Raw genomic sequence first — 16,839 nt, 5'->3', positions numbered from 1 at the left:
TGACGGACGTGTGTATCATGTGCTCCCAAGGAGCGGATTCAGCGGCCCAGCTGGGCCGTGGTATCAGGAGTACGGAAAGGCCTGCCAAGGATTATGAACTGGTTCTGCCGCATCTGCCTACAGGTTCGAGTGTTTTGCATACTGTGTTTTTGCATGGCGACATAAAAGCCAGGCCGTACCGGGTGGAGCACTTTCGAGACTCCCTCGCTCGTCTTTCACTTTTGCCCGAAGTGGTTGCCCTCGGGGCATATCAAATGAAATGAAAGCGGTAACGTTTAAAGGTGAAGAGGGGAAAGCGAAGATTTTGCAAGCCGAAGCTTTTGAAGTGAAAGAGCACCGATGCGTGGTCATTGACCCCTGCAACCAAGGCATCAGGCTAAAACTTTTCTGGCTGCTTCACGGCGTGCACGACGATGATGTGCGAGCGGCGTTGGCGGCTTATGGAAAAGTTACGGAAATTTCAAGAGACAAGTGGAGAGTGCAAGGGTGTGTCGACAAGGCTTCAACGACACGAACGGTCACGCTGAAGCTCAAAGTGGGCGTGACCATTGATGACCTGCCGCATCAGCTTCGGGTCGCCGAGGACGTCGCACTCGTCCACGTCCCAGGCAGAGCCCCGCTTTGCCTCCGGTGCCGCGGGAAAGGTCATATACGGCGTGAGTGTCGTGTGCCGCGCTGCGGGCTGTGTCGCCGTTACGGCCATGACGAGTCCCAGTGTGTGCGCACGTATGCCAACGTTGCAGGCCCCGTGCCGAGTGAAGTGGCAGGCGAGCACTTGATGGACGCAGTGGACGCCGAGGAAGCGAGCAGTGGAAACACCGAGGAGGCAGAACAGAACGAACACTCCTCTGAGAAGACCCCTGCCCCTAAAGAACAATGTGAATCAGAATTGATAGTTCCGTTGTCGAATGTCGCTGGGACCGAGTCACCCACGAAAGAAAACGGCAATGCCAGTGGTGCAAGCCCAGCTTCGTCTACGCAACACTGTGAGGAACAGGGAGGCACTGAAGCTGAGATGCCAGCTGCTTCTACCTTGCCTGTGAAGCGTGGGCACGAAGACAGTGTCAACGACGGATCAACGCAAGGAGGAGCGGAAAACGGACAGCCTCCACTGAAGGCGGCCCCCCTTCGCCGGTCGTCCTTCAAGCCAAGGCCAAACGTGCCTCCAGACCGGAGAACTGTGTCACCTGTGCCTCCGCCATAGCGGGGGTACCCTTTCCGGTCGAGACGTTACAAGCCCGGTCCATGATCGGGAGGAGCGCTTGGAACAATGGACAGACTCGCCAAAACGGAAGGATGGTTAACCCATGCAACAGTTGAACCGCAATGCTGTCTGTCTGCAGAAGAGATGTGAGTGAAATGTTTCGCGATTTATAATTTCTTGAGATGGCGACCAATTTATCAACTAGCTTGCGCGTAGCCACGCTAAATGTGAGAGGGCTGTCAACGCGTCGGAGACAACAGCAGCTGAACCGCCTTCTGCTGGAAAATGAAATTGATGTGCTAGCAGTTCAAGAGAGCAAAATGGAAAGCGAACAACAAACAGATAAAATGGCTGAAATATATCGTTCTAGATATAGTGTTTGCGTTTGTCATGCGGTTGGAAGAGCGGGGGGATGTGTCATTTTCATTCGAAATTGCATAGAGTGCGTACAGTCTGTGTTCTCGTGTGAGAGTGGTCGGCTTTTGATATGTGATTTCAGTTTTTCTGGACTGGACTGGAGAGTGATCTGTGTTTATGCGCCTACTAGAACGTCTGAGCGCGAAGAGTTTTTCCACTATATGAAAGCCTTCCTAATACATGAGAGGCGTGTTCTCCTGCTTGGAGACTTCAACTGTGTCTGTAGACCGGAAGATAGAACAACAGACCGTGTCCTTCGTGACAAGAGCGCAGAGTTACTTATTGACATTGTTAATGAGGCAGAGCTTGAAGATGCTGGCTGTATACTGACGCATGAAGGCCAAGCAATGTTCACGCACTTTCAAGGTAGCTGTCATGCAAGGTTGGACCGAATATATGTTCCTATTGATTGTGTGCCCCTGTGCTCGGAATATCAAACACTTCCCATGAGCTTTAGTGACCACTCCCTCGTAATGATTACTCTAGGCATGAAAAGTAAGACAACAAAGTTCAATTGGGAGCTATGGAAATTTAATGAAAAGCTGCTACGGGATGAAGAGTTTATCACTAAAGTGAAAGAGTATATTACGCATCTGTTGCAAAATGACTCTAATTTTATACAAGCATGGGAGCAGTTTAAGTGCGATATAAAGATAGCTGCAATTGACCGAGCATGCACTCTCCGACGTAAAGAAAGAGAACAAGAAAAAGAACTTCGAAGCACCCTTGAATACATGCTTAGCATGGAGAGCGTTAAGCCTGGCTTGTTCGCCCAAGATATAAAAAAGATAAAAACCAAACTTGAGGTGATAGACGAAGAGAAGTATCGCGGTGCGGTGATAAGGGCACGCAGCGAAAAATTGTGGCTCGGAGAGACGCCCACGAAAAGGGCACTTAGTGATGAAAAACGGTACGCAGTGTCAAAAGAGATAAAAGAAATCTGCTATCAGAACGTAGTTACCTCGGAAAAGAAAACGATTGAACGGGCGTTTGTAGAATTTTACAGGGAGTTGTTTAGCCTCAAAACACCGGACATTGTACGCTTCAGAAAAGACTTTCTGTCGCTGATGCCAAGAGTGGAAGACGAAGTTGCGCAGACACTTGAAGCAAGTATTACTTCCGAGGAAATTGAGGCCGTTATCGGGGAATTAAATTCCAATAAGTCACCCGGACCAGATGGTCTTGGTGCTGCCATATACAAGGCCTTTCCAACAGAAATGGCTGTTTTACTGGAAAGAGTTATTAGTGAATGCTACGAAAAGAACGTACCTCCTCCGTCTTTTCGAATGTCACACGTTGTACTAATCCCGAAAACAGATGACCCAGTTAAGCTTCAGTCTGTAGCGTCTTACCGTCCTATAAGTCTAACGAATGTTGACTATAAAATTTACATGAAAGTATTAGGGCGACGACTCCAACGCGTAATTACTTCTCTTGTAGGCCCACATCAGACATGCGGTATAAAAGGAAGGACCATTTTTACTAATATACACGCAGCAAGGAGTGTTCTCGAATGTTGTGACGCGATGCATGACCACGTAGCCATGATGCAATTAGACCTCCACAAAGCATTTGACAAAGTGGTACATGAAATTTTGTTCTCTGTTTTAGAGTATGTCAATGCTGGTTCCGTGATCACAAATGGCGTGAAAATGGTTTACGAGTGCTGTTCAGCGAGACTGGTCGTGAATAAGCATTTAACCGATCGTATACCTGTCCAGTCGTCAGTAAGGCAGGGCTGTCCTCTGTCTCCCCTTTTGTTTGCGCTTTATCTGGAGCCTTTCTGTTTAAGATTGCTTACAAGGCCAAACATACGCGGTTATAGATTTTTTCATAGTGAAGTTCGGGTTTTGGCATACGCGGACGATATTGCGGTTTTTTGTACTGACCATGAGAGCGTGCAAGAAGTTGTAAAAGAAGCCACTGCTTTTTGCACTGCAAGTGGAAGTGAAATTAGTTGGGCAAAGTGTTTAGGATTTTGGCACGGAAACTGGCAATACGCGCCTGAACTGTTCTCCAGTATGCAATGGACAATAACGCCAGGAAATTACCTTGGTGTGCCACTAAAGCATTACCGTGAAAGCAAGGAATGTTGGGCCGGTGAAGTTGAGCAAGTGAAAACCCAAACAAACAAATGGGGAGGACATAACTTTTCTATGTTCGCAAGAGCTACCGTTTGCAATATGTTCCTAGTTGCAAAAATTTTTTACATGCTGCAAGTGTTATCTATGTCAAGAATCTCTGTTCAAAAACTGCATAGGGTATTTGCCACGTTTGTGTGGGCTTCAACATGGGAGCGTACCAGTCGATGCAATCTGTTTCATACGGTGTATAATGGTGGACTGGGATTGTCCCATTTATACTTAAAGCAGATTGTAAGCAGGTTCTTTTTTTTGCGCGAACAAAGCGATGTTTTTCTTAGAACGGTAATCCAAGTGCGATTGCGTGATTCACTGCCGGAATATGTAGTTTCGACTATGTCTACAGGGACAATGGCTCTAAGTGCTTTTCTTCGCGAAGTTGTCGCGTCCTTCCAAATAGTGAAGGCGAGATTTTCAAATGAGTACATGTGTACTGTTACGCGAAAACGGCTGTACAAAGATTTATTGGAAACCTTTTTACCTGTGCCTCTTTATCGCGCTGTATATGCTTTGGGTCCGGAGCGGGACGTGTTGAAGAGAGTGAAAAGAATGCCCATCAGATCGTCCGCTAAATCTTTCTTTTTTCAATTGCATACCGGCACTCTTCCGGTGAAGCCATGGCTGGAAAGAAAAGGCCTTTTCGTGCCTTGGTCTGCTGACTGTTTAATTTGCAAAAAGCTGGAAACCATAGAGCATATTTTCCTTGATTGTCACGATGCGGTTTTTTTGTGGGACGTGCTACAGCGCACTATTAAAAAGGACTTACCAATAACGCCGTTTGGCATACGCTACCTTCCATGCGCCCAGCCAGGAGAAGTGCCCAGTGATTTGTTGATGGTCTTGTGTATGCACAGCATATGGAGAACGCGGATGGATGTTCGCCATGAGCATGTTGTCGTACACCCAGCCCATCAATACTTTGTTGAAAGTGTAATGTACACACGTGATGTTTTCGGAGGGCAATCTGAACCCCCGGATTGGCTGCCAGTCTTGGACAAGCTCATGTCACCTTATCCATTCTATCACAAGAAACCTGTAAGAAAGTGACTTGTGTTTTTAATTCCATGCGACTTTTCATCGTCCTTTGTAGTTGCCAAGTCGGTAATAAAGAAAAAAAAAAAAAAAGCCAAAATAGCTCAGTTGGGAGAGCGTTAGACTGAAGATCTAAAGGTCCCTGGTTCGATCCCGGGTTTCGGCACAGCATGTTTGGAATTTTGTTTTTGTGCACGCTTGTTATGGACTGAAGACGTACCAAATATACGGCGCTCTCGTCTTGCCGAAATAGCTCAGTTGGGAGAGCGTTAGACTGCACTGGAACTCAGGCAATAAAGAAAAAAAAAGGGAGAGCGTTAGACTGAAGATCTAAAGGTCCCTGGTTCGATCCCGGGTTTCGGCACAGCATGTTTGGAATTTTGTTTTTGTGCACGCTTGTTATGGACTGAAGACGTATCAAATATACGGCGCTCCCGTCTTGCCGAAATAGCTCAGGGGGTGCACTTCCGGCTTCGCTAGCGAACGGACGTGTGCATCATGGGCTCCGTAGGAGCGGTTACAGCGGCCCAAATGGGTCGCGGAAACAGGTTTTCTTGCTCAGGTGACCAAGCTTACGAAGTTATTTTGTCCCGGCTTCCAACAGGTCGTATTGTATGTAATACTCTTTTTTTGCACGCCGATGTGAGAGCGAGACCATACAAGGTCGAGAATTTTCGCGACGGACTGGCTCAGTTGGGACTGCTCCCCGAGGTTATCGCCTGGGGGCGTACCAAATGAATCACGTTTGGGCCATTACGTTCAAGAGTGACGATGGAATGAAGCAGCTGCTGTCTTGCCGTGAACTAGCCGTGAAAGACCGTCGGTGCATTGTTGTTGACCCTGGTGACCAGGATGTTAGAATGAAAATCCACTGGATTTTATACAACGTTCCCGATGAAGATGTGCGGACTGCCCTGGCTCCCTACGGCACAGTCACAGAAATTGCCAAGGAACGCTGGCGCGTACAAGGCGTGCTGGACAAAGGCTCCTCAACACGGTCAGTGTCTTTGAAGTTGAAGCCTGGTGTGACAATTGATGATTTGCCGCACCAGCTGCGCATTGCTGGAGAACAGGTTCTCATAGTCATTTCCGGCAGAGCTCCACTTTGCCTGAGGTGCCATACCACAGGACATGTCCTACGAGAGTGCAAAGTTCCTCGTTGTACGCTATGCCGCCGCTTCGGACATCTTGAAACTGAATGTGTCAAGACCTATGCAAATGTCACAGGGTCTATAACAAGGCAAGACGCCTCGGAGCTCGTCATGGACGAGGTTGAAGCCGAGGAAGCTGCGAGTACCGAATCGAGCAAACCGCAGCCAAATGCCAGGGATACGGATGACACTGGGGGCGGGGCAGTAAAGTGTAGTGAAGACCGCGCCTCTGAGCCTGCTCAGATCGAGAAGGCAGCCATGGCACTATAAGCATGAGAGAAAATGCCGCAGTTACCGAAGGAGGTATGGACTACGACCAATCATCCACGAACGTGGCACCAACAAAGAGGACCCATGACAAGGCCTGTGTTGAAGATTTGTGTCTTTCTACCCCAAGCGCCGACGAACCACCTCCCAAAACACCAGGACAGCGTCGGGCGACGCTTCGCCCGAAGCCCAACATCCCGCCGTACAGAAAGCCGGCGACGACTACACCGACATAGGAAAAATGGCTCGCCCCGAATTGACTCAAGGACGAGGGGAGACTCACGACGGGTCTGCCAGCGAGTGTGTGCTGACGTTCAGTCAGTACACGCCGGACGACCCGCACACCTCTCGAGTGGACTCGACATTTCGTAAGCGAGAACGTTTCTTGTATTCCTCATCTGTGTATAATACGGTAGAAGGTGAACACCGAGCGGTTTAGTTATCTTGTGTTTCTCAACGAAATGGCAGCTCAACCTGAAGCAACACTTCGATTTGCTACGCTTAATGTAAGAGGCCTTGCAGCGAGGCGACGTCAGTATCAACTGAGTCGCCTCATGCTGGACAACGATTTGGACGTGATAGCAGTGCAAGAGACTAAGATCGAAAGTGAAGCTCAGACAAACCGCATGGTCGAACCATTTAGAAATCGGTACAGTGTATGTGTATGCCATTCTGTTGGTACATCGGGAGGGTGTGCTATCTTCATCCGCAATTCTTTAGGTATTGTTGAAGAATCTGTTGTAGTGTGTAATACTGGACGTTTTGTTATGTGCGATTTTTCATATCTTGATTTACAGTGGCGCGTACTGTGTGTGTATGCCGCAAATAAGGAAAATGAGCGCAAAGCATTCTTTAAAAATATTGAACCTTATTTGAACTCTACCAGATATACGATCCTTCTTGGGGATTTCAATTGCGTGTGTATGCCCGAGGACAGAGCTACTAACGCGATCATTCGGGATCAAAGTTCGCTGCCTTTGAGCTCAATCGTCCAAGAGCACAATCTCGAAGACGTTGGGAGTGCTATGTCAGAAGGAATCCGTCCTCAGTTCACGCACTTCCAACAAGCCAGCCACGCACGACTCGACAGAGCTTATGTGTCGGCTATCTTGGTGCCAATGATTAGTGAATACTTGGTTAAAAGCATCGCATTCAGCGACCATTGCATGGTGATGTTTACAGTAGGAACTAAGCCCAAGAGGTCTAATTTCAACTGGAACCTTTGGAAACTAAATGTAAAGCTGCTTAGTGATGAAAGTTTCGCGCGTACAGTACAAGAAAAACTTGATAGTTTGTTTATGGGCGACAATAGGGACGTTATAGAGAAATGGGAGCGTTTCAAAGAAGAAATAAAAATGAGCGCAATCGAAAGCTCGTGTGCACTACGACATAACGAGAAAACGGTGGAAAAAGAACTTCAAAGCCAACTAAATTCATTTCTGCGGCTAGAAAACGCACAGCCAGGCCAGTTTGCATCAGAAATAAAAGAAACAAAAAATAGACTAGAATTGATAGATAAAGAAAAATACAAAGGTGCTATCATACGCGCACGCGCAGAGCGGTTGTGGCTAGGTGAGTCGCCAACAAAGCGGTCCCTATGTGACGAAAAACGATACGCCGTGAAGAATGAGATTAAAGAGATAGTCTACGAGGGAAAAATAACTCGCGATTTCAAGACTATTCAGAACGCGTTTGTTGAATATTATGAAGAACTGCTGGGTCACGAGGCAAACTTGCAAGAAGGCTTTGAGTCAGAATTTTTGTCGCTGTTGCCAATACTAGGGGTTGAAGTTAAGCTTAACCTAGAGGCACCCATTAGCGTTATTGAAATCGAGCGTGCTATTGACGAGTTGAGCTCTGGAAAGGCACCGGGACCAGACGGGCTTGGCGCAGCTTTCTACAAAGCCTTCAAGAGTGATATGGCGTATGTGTTGCACCGAATAATTCAAGAAATGTATGAAACCCACATGATGCCTCCGTCTTTCCGAAAAACCTACATTGTTCTCATACCGAAGAGTGACGATCCCACCAGGCGACAATCAGTAAAAGCTTATAGGCCCATAAGTCTCACAAATGTAGACTATAAAATTTTCATGAAGGTTTTAGGACGAAGATTGCAGAATGTAATAAAGTCTATTGTTGGCCCGCACCAAACGTGCGGACTAAAAGGTCGAACGATACATACAAACATTCATGTAGCACGTAGTATTCTAGAATGCTGTGATTTATTTGAGAAACCTGTAGCCATGTTGCAATTAGACATGGAAAAAGCCTTTGACCGCGTTAGTCACCATATCTTGTTTTCTATCCTTGAACATGTGAATGTTGGCAGCGTTCTTTTTGATGGTGTTAAAATGGCATATGCTGGTTGTACGGCAAACATCATTATTAATAAGCAACTCAGTGAAAGCATTACTGTTCGTTCTTCAGTTAGACAAGGATGCCCTTTGTCGCCGTTGTTGTTTGCCCTGTATCTCGAACCATTCTGCCTAAAAATTATGTCAAATGAGAATGTGCATGGCTTTGCGATATTGTCCACTGAAGTTAAAATCCTTTCTTACGCGGATGACATTGCAATCTTCTGTGCAGATAAAGATAGCGTAACAGAAGCAGTGAAAGAGGCGACTAGGTTTTGCAAAGTCTCAGGAAGCGTGATAAACTGGGAAAAGTGCTTCGGCTTTTGGCATGGTAGCTGGGAATCTGCGCCTATCATGCACGAAGGCTTTCAGTGGGCAATGTCACCTGTTAAATATTTGGGAGTTCCGCTAAACGATTATAAAGAACCAGCAAAGTACTGGGAAGCAGAAATTGAACTTGCGCGTGAAAATACGCGGAAATGGGGTGGCCGAGATTTTTCTATTTTTACTAGAGCCACAGTATGCAACCTGTTTCTAGTGGCCAAAGTTTGGTACGTGCTTCAGGTATTGTGTATGTCACGAACAAGTGTCCAGCGATTGCACCGAGTGTTTGCCGTGTTTATTTGGGGGTCGAGTTGGGAGAGGACAAGCCGCACAAATCTTTTTCGATCTGTGAAAAGCGGCGGCCTGGGTTTGACTCATTTGTTCGTTAGGCAACTTGTGTCGAGATTTATGTTCCTTCGGGACCAAAAAGACACTTTCTTGCGGACAGTAATGCAACTGTTGCTGGGTGAGGCACTGTCAGACTTCGTTGTATCATCCAGCCCTGTTAGACACATGAGGGTCAGAGGTTTTCTCTGGGAGGTTGTTCGAGCTTTTAACTTTTTGAAAGTTCGCTTTTCAGTGCAGTACCTTACTGAAGTATCGAGGAAAGAACTTTACAAAGCACTCATTGATACTGTGTTGCCTGTTCCTGTCTACCGGGCCATGTACAGTGTAGGTCAAGGTAAAAATGTGCTGAAAAGAGTAAAGAGGATGCCTGTGCGGGCCTCGGTTAAAACATTCTTTTTTCAGTTGCACAGTGGCACTCTACCAGTGAAGCCCTGGCTTCAAGAGAAGGGTATTTTTGTTCCATGGTCCGTAAATTGCCTAATTTGTAGAACACCGGAGACGATAGATCACATGTTCCTTCACTGTACAGACTCGGTATTTCATTGGGACATCTTACAACGAACGGTTAAAAAGTTGCTCCCGATATCGCCATACGGAATACGATTTCTACCTCTAGAGAGTGGGGACGACATACCATATGACATGTTCATGCTTCTCAGCCTACACAGTATTTGGAGAAATCGAATGGCTTTCAGGCATGCAGACGTGACTGTACTCCCCGTCAGGGAGTACTTTATCGAAAGCATGTCTTATATAAGAGATGTGCTTAGGGCCCAAAATGAGCCCCCCGAGTGGTTGTCAGTAATGGACGACCTTGTACAGCTTAAACGCTTTTAATCCTGTGGCGTGAGCGAGGCAGATTTCCGCTCGCGCCTTTTACTTCTCAAGTGATGTAGATGCTGTACAGATGTGTTTTGTTTTGTGTTATATTCCAATGTGGTAATAAAGAAAAAAAACCGAAATAGCTCAGTTGGGAGAGCGTTAGACTGAAGATCTAAAGGTCCCTGGTTCGATCCCGGGTTTCGGCACGGCATGTTTGGAATTTTGTTTTTGTGCACGCTTGTTATGGACTGAAGACGTATCAAATATACGGCGCTCCCGTCTTGCCGAAATAGCTCATCATTATACTTCCGGCCACCGTAGTGAACGGTCGCAGGATCATGTGCTCCAGCGGAGCGGCGATAGCGGCCCTTTCCAGCCGCGGAAACAGGCTTGACGACATGGACGATAGGGAGTATCAGATTATTCTGCCAACTTTGCCCACCGGACGCGTTGTTTTTAACACGCTTTTTTTGCACGGCGATGTGCGAGTCAGGCCATACAGGGTCGGGGATTTCCGCGACGCCCTGGTCAAGGCTGGTGCGCTCCCCGACGTTGTGGCGTTGGGGGCGTATCAGATCAACCATGTTTGGGCGGTCACGTTAAGCAGCACAGAAGCAACGAAGAAATTGGCGGCTTTCAAGGAACTCGAAGTTAAAGGACGCCGTTGCCTTATTATCGATCCCGAAGAGCAACAGGTAAAGCTGCGACTTCACTGGATGTTGCACGGTGTGGCAGACGACGACATCCGAACGGCTTTTGCTGCGTTTGGGAATGTGACCGAGGCGACCCGGGAAAGGTGGAGAGTTCAAGGAGTCAAGGAGAAGGGGTCCACCACGAGGACTGTGCTCCTGAAATTGAAACCCGGCATTAAGGTCGACGACTTACCTCACCAGCTGCGAGTTGCCGGAGAGCTAGCCCTTGTCGTGGTGCCTGGGCGAGCGATGCATGCGCTGCCGCGGTACCGGTCACGTTCGACTTGAATGTAAGGTACCGCGTTGTCCAAAGTGTAGACGCTACGGACATGACGAGGCTGCCTGTGTGCTTTCGTACGCTTCGGCCGCGGGACATGGAACTGCGGAACGGTCGGCGGAGCTCACCATGGACGTGGCCGAGGCTAAGGAGGCGGCGAAGGGTGCCGGAGAGGTGCGAACGCAGACACGGGAGACTGATTCGTCGGTGGACTCGGCAGAAAGCGGCAATGCTGCGAGGGATGTGGGGAGAGCGGACTCTGCACCTGAGCTCCCTAGCAATGAGGAAGGCGCGTCATTTGAGCCGGCAAACGGTATGGAACAGGATAATGGGGAGGAGCACTCGGACACCAGCGGTGTTCGTAAGCCAGGCGTCCCAGCTCCAGCCAAGCGATCCCACACACAGTCCGAACCCGAAGGTAACCAGGCGTCAGCCCCCAGCGTCGACGAGCCACCAGCAAAAACAGGGCAATCCCGGCGGTCCACGCTACGTCCGCGGCCAAACATATCATCAGAGAGACGGGCAGCGGATAAAGTGCCCCCGCTGCCGGGTCAGCCGCTCGCACCGGACGGGGATGGATCCAACGACGGCGTCTAGCAACGCGCTAGACGGGAAAGGTAAGCACCATGCTTTCGGTCTCTTCACCCTTGATGAAAATGGCGCCCGAAACCACCTTAAGAGTAGCCACGTTAAATGTCAGGGGATTGGCAGGCAAAAAGAAGCAAAGCCAGGTGCACCGGCTCTTAATTGACCACCATATTGACGTGCTTGCCGTGCAAGAAACAAGGTTGACGGGGAGGAAGAGACCGGGAGCATGGTGCGACGTTTCACGGCTAGATTTTACGCCATTGTTAGCCACGCAGTTGGGACATCGGCCGGGTGTGTATTGTTTGTCAAAAAGCTGCCTGGTCTGGTTGTAAAGGGCTACTCCTCATGCTCTTCTGGACGGTGTGTAGTGGCTGATTGTGTATACAGCGGTGTTGAGTGGCGCATTATTTGTGTGTACGCTCCTGACTGTGTGGAGGAAAGAACAGTGTTTTTCGAGAATGTTATGCAGCAGTTAAGTACAGAAAGGCAGGTAGTATTGCTGGGCGATTTTAACTGTGTACTGAATGCTCGAGACAAAACCAGCACACGCGGATTCAGAGACAAGAGCACTGAAATGTTATGCCAGTTAACAAGCGAATGGAATATGAAGGATGTGGCTGATTTCTTGCAAGGACCGCGTGCCGTTCAGTACACGCACTTCCAAGGTTCTAGCTACGCGCGTCTGGACAGAATTTACGCGTCGCTGGATTTGATTCATTCATGCAATGAATGCCGAGTTGTGCCTATGACATTCACGGATCACTGTTTGGTGCAATGCTTATTCGGCACCAAAAAACGAAGCAATGCATTTAGCTGGGAGTTATGGAAATTGAACAATAAATTGCTTAATGATGATGCCTTTAGACGCGTGGTATTGAATGAATTGATTAAAGTGAGGCCAGGGACTTTGCTCGAAATCTGGAAACAGTGGCAGTTGTGCAAGGAACAGATTAAAATTAAAGCCATTGACAGACCAAGTTGCCTGGTGTACGAGGAGAAAATTACAGAAACCCAGCTTAAGGCTTTGCTTGCAAAACTACACGAACAGGAATGTAAGGCACCCGGCAGATGGATGGAGGATATTCGAAAAATAAAAGAACAGATTAACTTGATAGAAGACAGATACCAAGGAGCGTTAGTGCGTGCAAGAGCGGAAAAATTGGCCATGGATGGGACGCCGACAAAAAGATCGTTGGGAATAGAAAAAGCAAATGCAAGGCGAAATCACGTGGCAGAGGTAGATTGGGCAGGACGCACAGAAACCGATAACGAAGGAATCGCGAAAGCTTTCCGGGAGTATTATAAAGATCTATTTTCGTCCCGAGAGGTTTATTTGGACCGTTTTAAAGAATCCTTTCTTGACGCGATGCCAAAAATTGACGAGGAACAAAAAGAAAGACTGCAGCGGCCAATAAGCGAAAAAGAAGTGCAGCAGGCAATAGAAAATTTAAACCCAGGGAAATCACCCGGGCCTTATGGCCTGAGTGCGGCTTTTTATAAAGCGTTCAAGGAACAGCTATCTCCTTTGTTGTGTGCCTTATTTAATGAAGCGTATGAACTGAAGGCACTGCCTGCGTCTTTCGGATCGTCGCACACAGTACTTATTCCGAAAACTGACCAACCAGATAAGCTTAGGCAGTTGTCGTCTTACAGGCCCATTGCTCTGACAAACGTTGATTACAAGATTTATATGAAGGTGCTTGCTGGTAGACTACAAACGGTTATATGCGAACTAGTGGGCCCTCACCAAACGTGCGGAATCAAAGGGCGATCTATCTTTCAGAACATTCACAAAGCGCGAAGTGTGCTCGCATGCTGCGATGCAACTCATGCATGTGTTGCGTTACTGCAGTTGGACTTGGAGAAAGCTTTTGATTGTGTGGCACATACTATTCTGTTCAGTATATTAGACTATGGTAATGTCGGCTCTGTTATTAGAGAGGGAGTGGCTTTGGCATACCGTAACTGCACTACCAGATTAATTGTCAATAAGTCACTGGGGGCCCCCATCAACGTACGACGTTCGGTGCGCCAAGGTTGCCCCCTCAGCCCTCTTTTGTTCAGCATTTATATTGAAACGTTGTGTTTAAGCATCCTACAAAACAATGACATTGATGGTTTTCGACTGCAGGAGTCAGAAGTCAAATTGCTGGCTTACGCAGACGACCTAGTGGTTTTTTGTGTCAATAAGGAGAGTATAAAGAGGACAGTGGATGTGGTAAAACATTTTAGCAAAGTCACAGGGAGTAATGTTAACTGGGGTAAGTGCCTGGGATTTTGGCACGGAGAATGGCAGCTGACCCCCGACACTTTCGCTAATGTGTCGTGGGTTACAACGCCTGCAAAGTACTTGGGTGTGCCCTTGAAATTTTACAAGGAAAGCGAGCCATACCGGCTAGAGCAGGTCAAAGAAACCAGTGAAAAAGCGGAGAAATGGAAAAGCGCTCAATTATCAATATTTGGAAGAGCCGCAGTTTGCAACCTGTTTTTAATTAGTAACTTATGGTATGTAATGCAAGTGTTGCATTGCTCCCGTGTAAATGTGCAAAAATTGCATCGAGTTTTTGGGGTGTTTTTTGGGGCCTCGAGTTGGGTGAGGTGCAGTCGGACAAATTTGTTCCGGCAGGTGAAGCATGGGGGGCTTGGTCTGAAACATTTGTTTGTGCGACAGATTTTCAACCGGTTTATGTTTTTTAGGGATGCCAGCGATCCATTCCTGCGCACAGTGTGTCAACAAAGACTTGGTCGAGCGTTGCCTGATTTCGTAGTTTATACTCAATGTATGCCTGGTTCTCTGTTTGGATTCTTTATGGAAATTGTTTTGAGCGTCAAATTCGTAAGCGCTCGTTTTTCGAAAGAGTATTTAAGTAATGTTAACAGGAGAACGTTATACAAGGATGTTTGTGAAGTGGTGTTCCCGGTGCCCTTGTACCGAGCTTTATACTATGGAGGCACAGGAAGTAATGTATTAAAACGCGTAAAGAAAATGCAAGTTGCTCCGGGAGCTAAAACATTTTTCTTTGTGCTACATACCGGTACTTTGAGTGTAAAATCATTTATGGAGGAGAAGGGTATGTTCCTACCGTGGGGGGCCCAATGTCTCATCTGCAAACAGCCAGAGACAATAGATCACGTGTTTTTGCATTGCTGGGAGGGAGTATATTTGTGGGATGTTCTGCAAAGGACAATAAAAAAACTGTTGCCACTTGATTCCCATGGCATTAGGTATTTGCCATTGGATAACCACGATGATATGCCGTTAGACCAGGTTATGGTAATGTGCCTCCACAGTATATGGCGCGCACGAATGACTGGTTTTCACTGTGATCCAGATGCACGGCCAGCCCTCATGTATTTCCGTGAAAGTGTGCAGCGATGGCTCGACGTGCTTAAATTGCAACCATGTGCTCATGAGTGGCTGTCAAAGCTGGAACCTTTGACGGTGCTCAATGAATTTTAACATGACAATGCCTGCCCCACAGTGGGGGTTAGGCAACGCGAACTAGCTTTGTGTACATATATTATTCCTTTGTTCCTGTTGTTTTGAGTTCCAGTGCGGTGTATTTGTGTCAAAGTCAGGCAATAAAGAAAAAAACAACGAAATAGCTCAGTTTGGAGAGCGTTAGACTGAAGATCTAAAGGTCCCTGTTTCGATCCCGGGTTTCGGCACAGCATGTTTGGAATTTTGTTTTTGTGCACGCTTGTTATGGACTGAAGACGTATCAGATATACGGCGCTCCCGTCTTGCAGAAATAGCTCAGCTTCCATAACTCCCAGTTAAACCACTACTTGGCTTCTTTGGATCCAATGGTACACACAACCAGGTCAATAAACGAAACAGATTTTACCATATAGTTGTTGATGAGAGGCGCAAGCTGAACAAACACGTATGCTCGATCTAGCCTTGCGTGACTGTCTCTCTGGTAATGTGAGAATTGCGGTACATCAGAATTGGATAGCAACATTCTTGAATTAACGCTCTTCTGAAAGATGAAAATTTTGTAGATACTCTGCAACGACGCATAAAAAACTTGTTTGAAGTGGAACCTGAAACAGTACTTGAATCATATTAGCATTTTAAGGAGGATGTTCAGATACATGCAGTTGAGCGATCGGGTTCCTTGTATAGAGAACAAAGGAGTAAAGAGAAAGAATTGCAAAGAGAGCTTGACTTTGTTAAGCTTAGAAAGTGCACAACCAGGGCAATATATAAAGGAAATCAGACTGCTTAAAAACTGCCTAGAGGCTATCGATATACGTAAGTACAGAGTGGCTGTCGTCCGAGCACGTACATAAAGGTTATTTTCCCAAGAAGCACCCACCAAGCGTGCTTTAGGAGAGGAAAAAAGGCACACGATGGAGAATGAAAAAAAAAAAAGATGAACACCAGCAATGGGGTCATAAGCAACAGGGTGGAGATACAGCAAGCGTTCGTAGAATATTTTCGCTCCTTGCTAGGCCACGCAAGGCGAGTGGAGGAAGGATTTGAAAAAGTCTTTTGGCCGCTGATGCCAAGACTCGATGACACCGTGAAAGCATGCTTGGAGAAGCCCATCAGCGTGCAAGAGATAGAAATTGCTATTGATGATCTGACCGCTGGAAAATCGCCTGGTCCTGATGAATTGGGCGTAGCGCTTTATTAAGCTCTTAAGGGGGAAGTAGCGCAGGCATTGCATAGATTTTGAGCGAGGCATTTGATAAAGACGAAATGCTACCGTAATTTAGAAGGACGCACGTAGTTTTGATACCAAAGAGCGATCACACTGTCAAATTGCTCTCAGTGAAGTCATAGCGACCTATAACACTTGCCAATGTGGATTACAAAAGCTTCATGAAGGTCCTAGTGAAACGAATGCAGAACGTAATAAAAATATTGTTGGGCCGCATGAAACATGTGAAATTAAAGGGAAAAGCATATTTACAAACATTCACGTAGCTAGAAGAATTTTGAAATGTTCCGACGGGTTTGAAGATCATGTTGCAATTTTACAACTAGGCCTGGAGAAAGCTTTTGACCGGGTTAGTGGCGAAATTTTATTTTCAATACTGAATCACGTAAACGTAGGCTCAGTCGTATTAAATGGAGTCAAAATGGCATATGCGAATTGTTTTGCTAGCATTATTGTAAATAAGGAAGTCACAGAAAACTTTCAGATAAGATCGTCCGTACGACAAAGATGTCCACTTTCTCCTTTGTTGTTTTCCATATATATAGATCC

General features: G+C 46.9%; 3 non-coding genes and 2 pseudogenes across 3 annotated transcripts; all 5 read left to right on the top strand.

Annotated features, from left to right (window-relative positions):
- The first annotated feature begins 10 nt into the window (after nucleotides 1-10).
- Nucleotides 11-1,538, top strand: LOC146201148 (uncharacterized; annotated as a pseudogene).
- Nucleotides 1,539-4,887: 3,349 nt separating this feature from the next.
- On the top strand, nucleotides 4,888-4,960 carry TRNAF-GAA (transfer RNA phenylalanine (anticodon GAA)). Its single transcript has one exon. It is a non-coding gene; the product is annotated as a tRNA-Phe (tRNA).
- Nucleotides 4,961-5,037: 77 nt separating this feature from the next.
- Nucleotides 5,038-5,158, top strand: TRNAC-GCA (transfer RNA cysteine (anticodon GCA)). Its single transcript has 2 exons — nucleotides 5,038-5,074; nucleotides 5,123-5,158. It is a non-coding gene; the product is annotated as a tRNA-Cys (tRNA).
- Nucleotides 5,159-5,269: 111 nt separating this feature from the next.
- On the top strand, nucleotides 5,270-6,215 carry LOC146201145 (uncharacterized; annotated as a pseudogene).
- A 3,981-nt stretch (nucleotides 6,216-10,196) lies between these two features.
- On the top strand, nucleotides 10,197-10,269 carry TRNAF-GAA (transfer RNA phenylalanine (anticodon GAA)). The gene has a single exon. It is a non-coding gene; the product is annotated as a tRNA-Phe (tRNA).
- Nucleotides 10,270-16,839: the final 6,570 nt, after the last annotated feature.

This window comes from Amblyomma maculatum, chromosome 2 (assembly GCF_055883805.1).
Source record: "Amblyomma maculatum isolate TAMU_Amacu chromosome 2, ASM5588380v1, whole genome shotgun sequence".
Lineage (NCBI taxonomy): Eukaryota > Metazoa > Arthropoda > Arachnida > Ixodida > Ixodidae > Amblyomma > Amblyomma maculatum.
The sequence above is the reverse complement of the archived record's forward strand: the minus strand, read 5'-3'. Positions and strand labels throughout refer to the sequence as shown.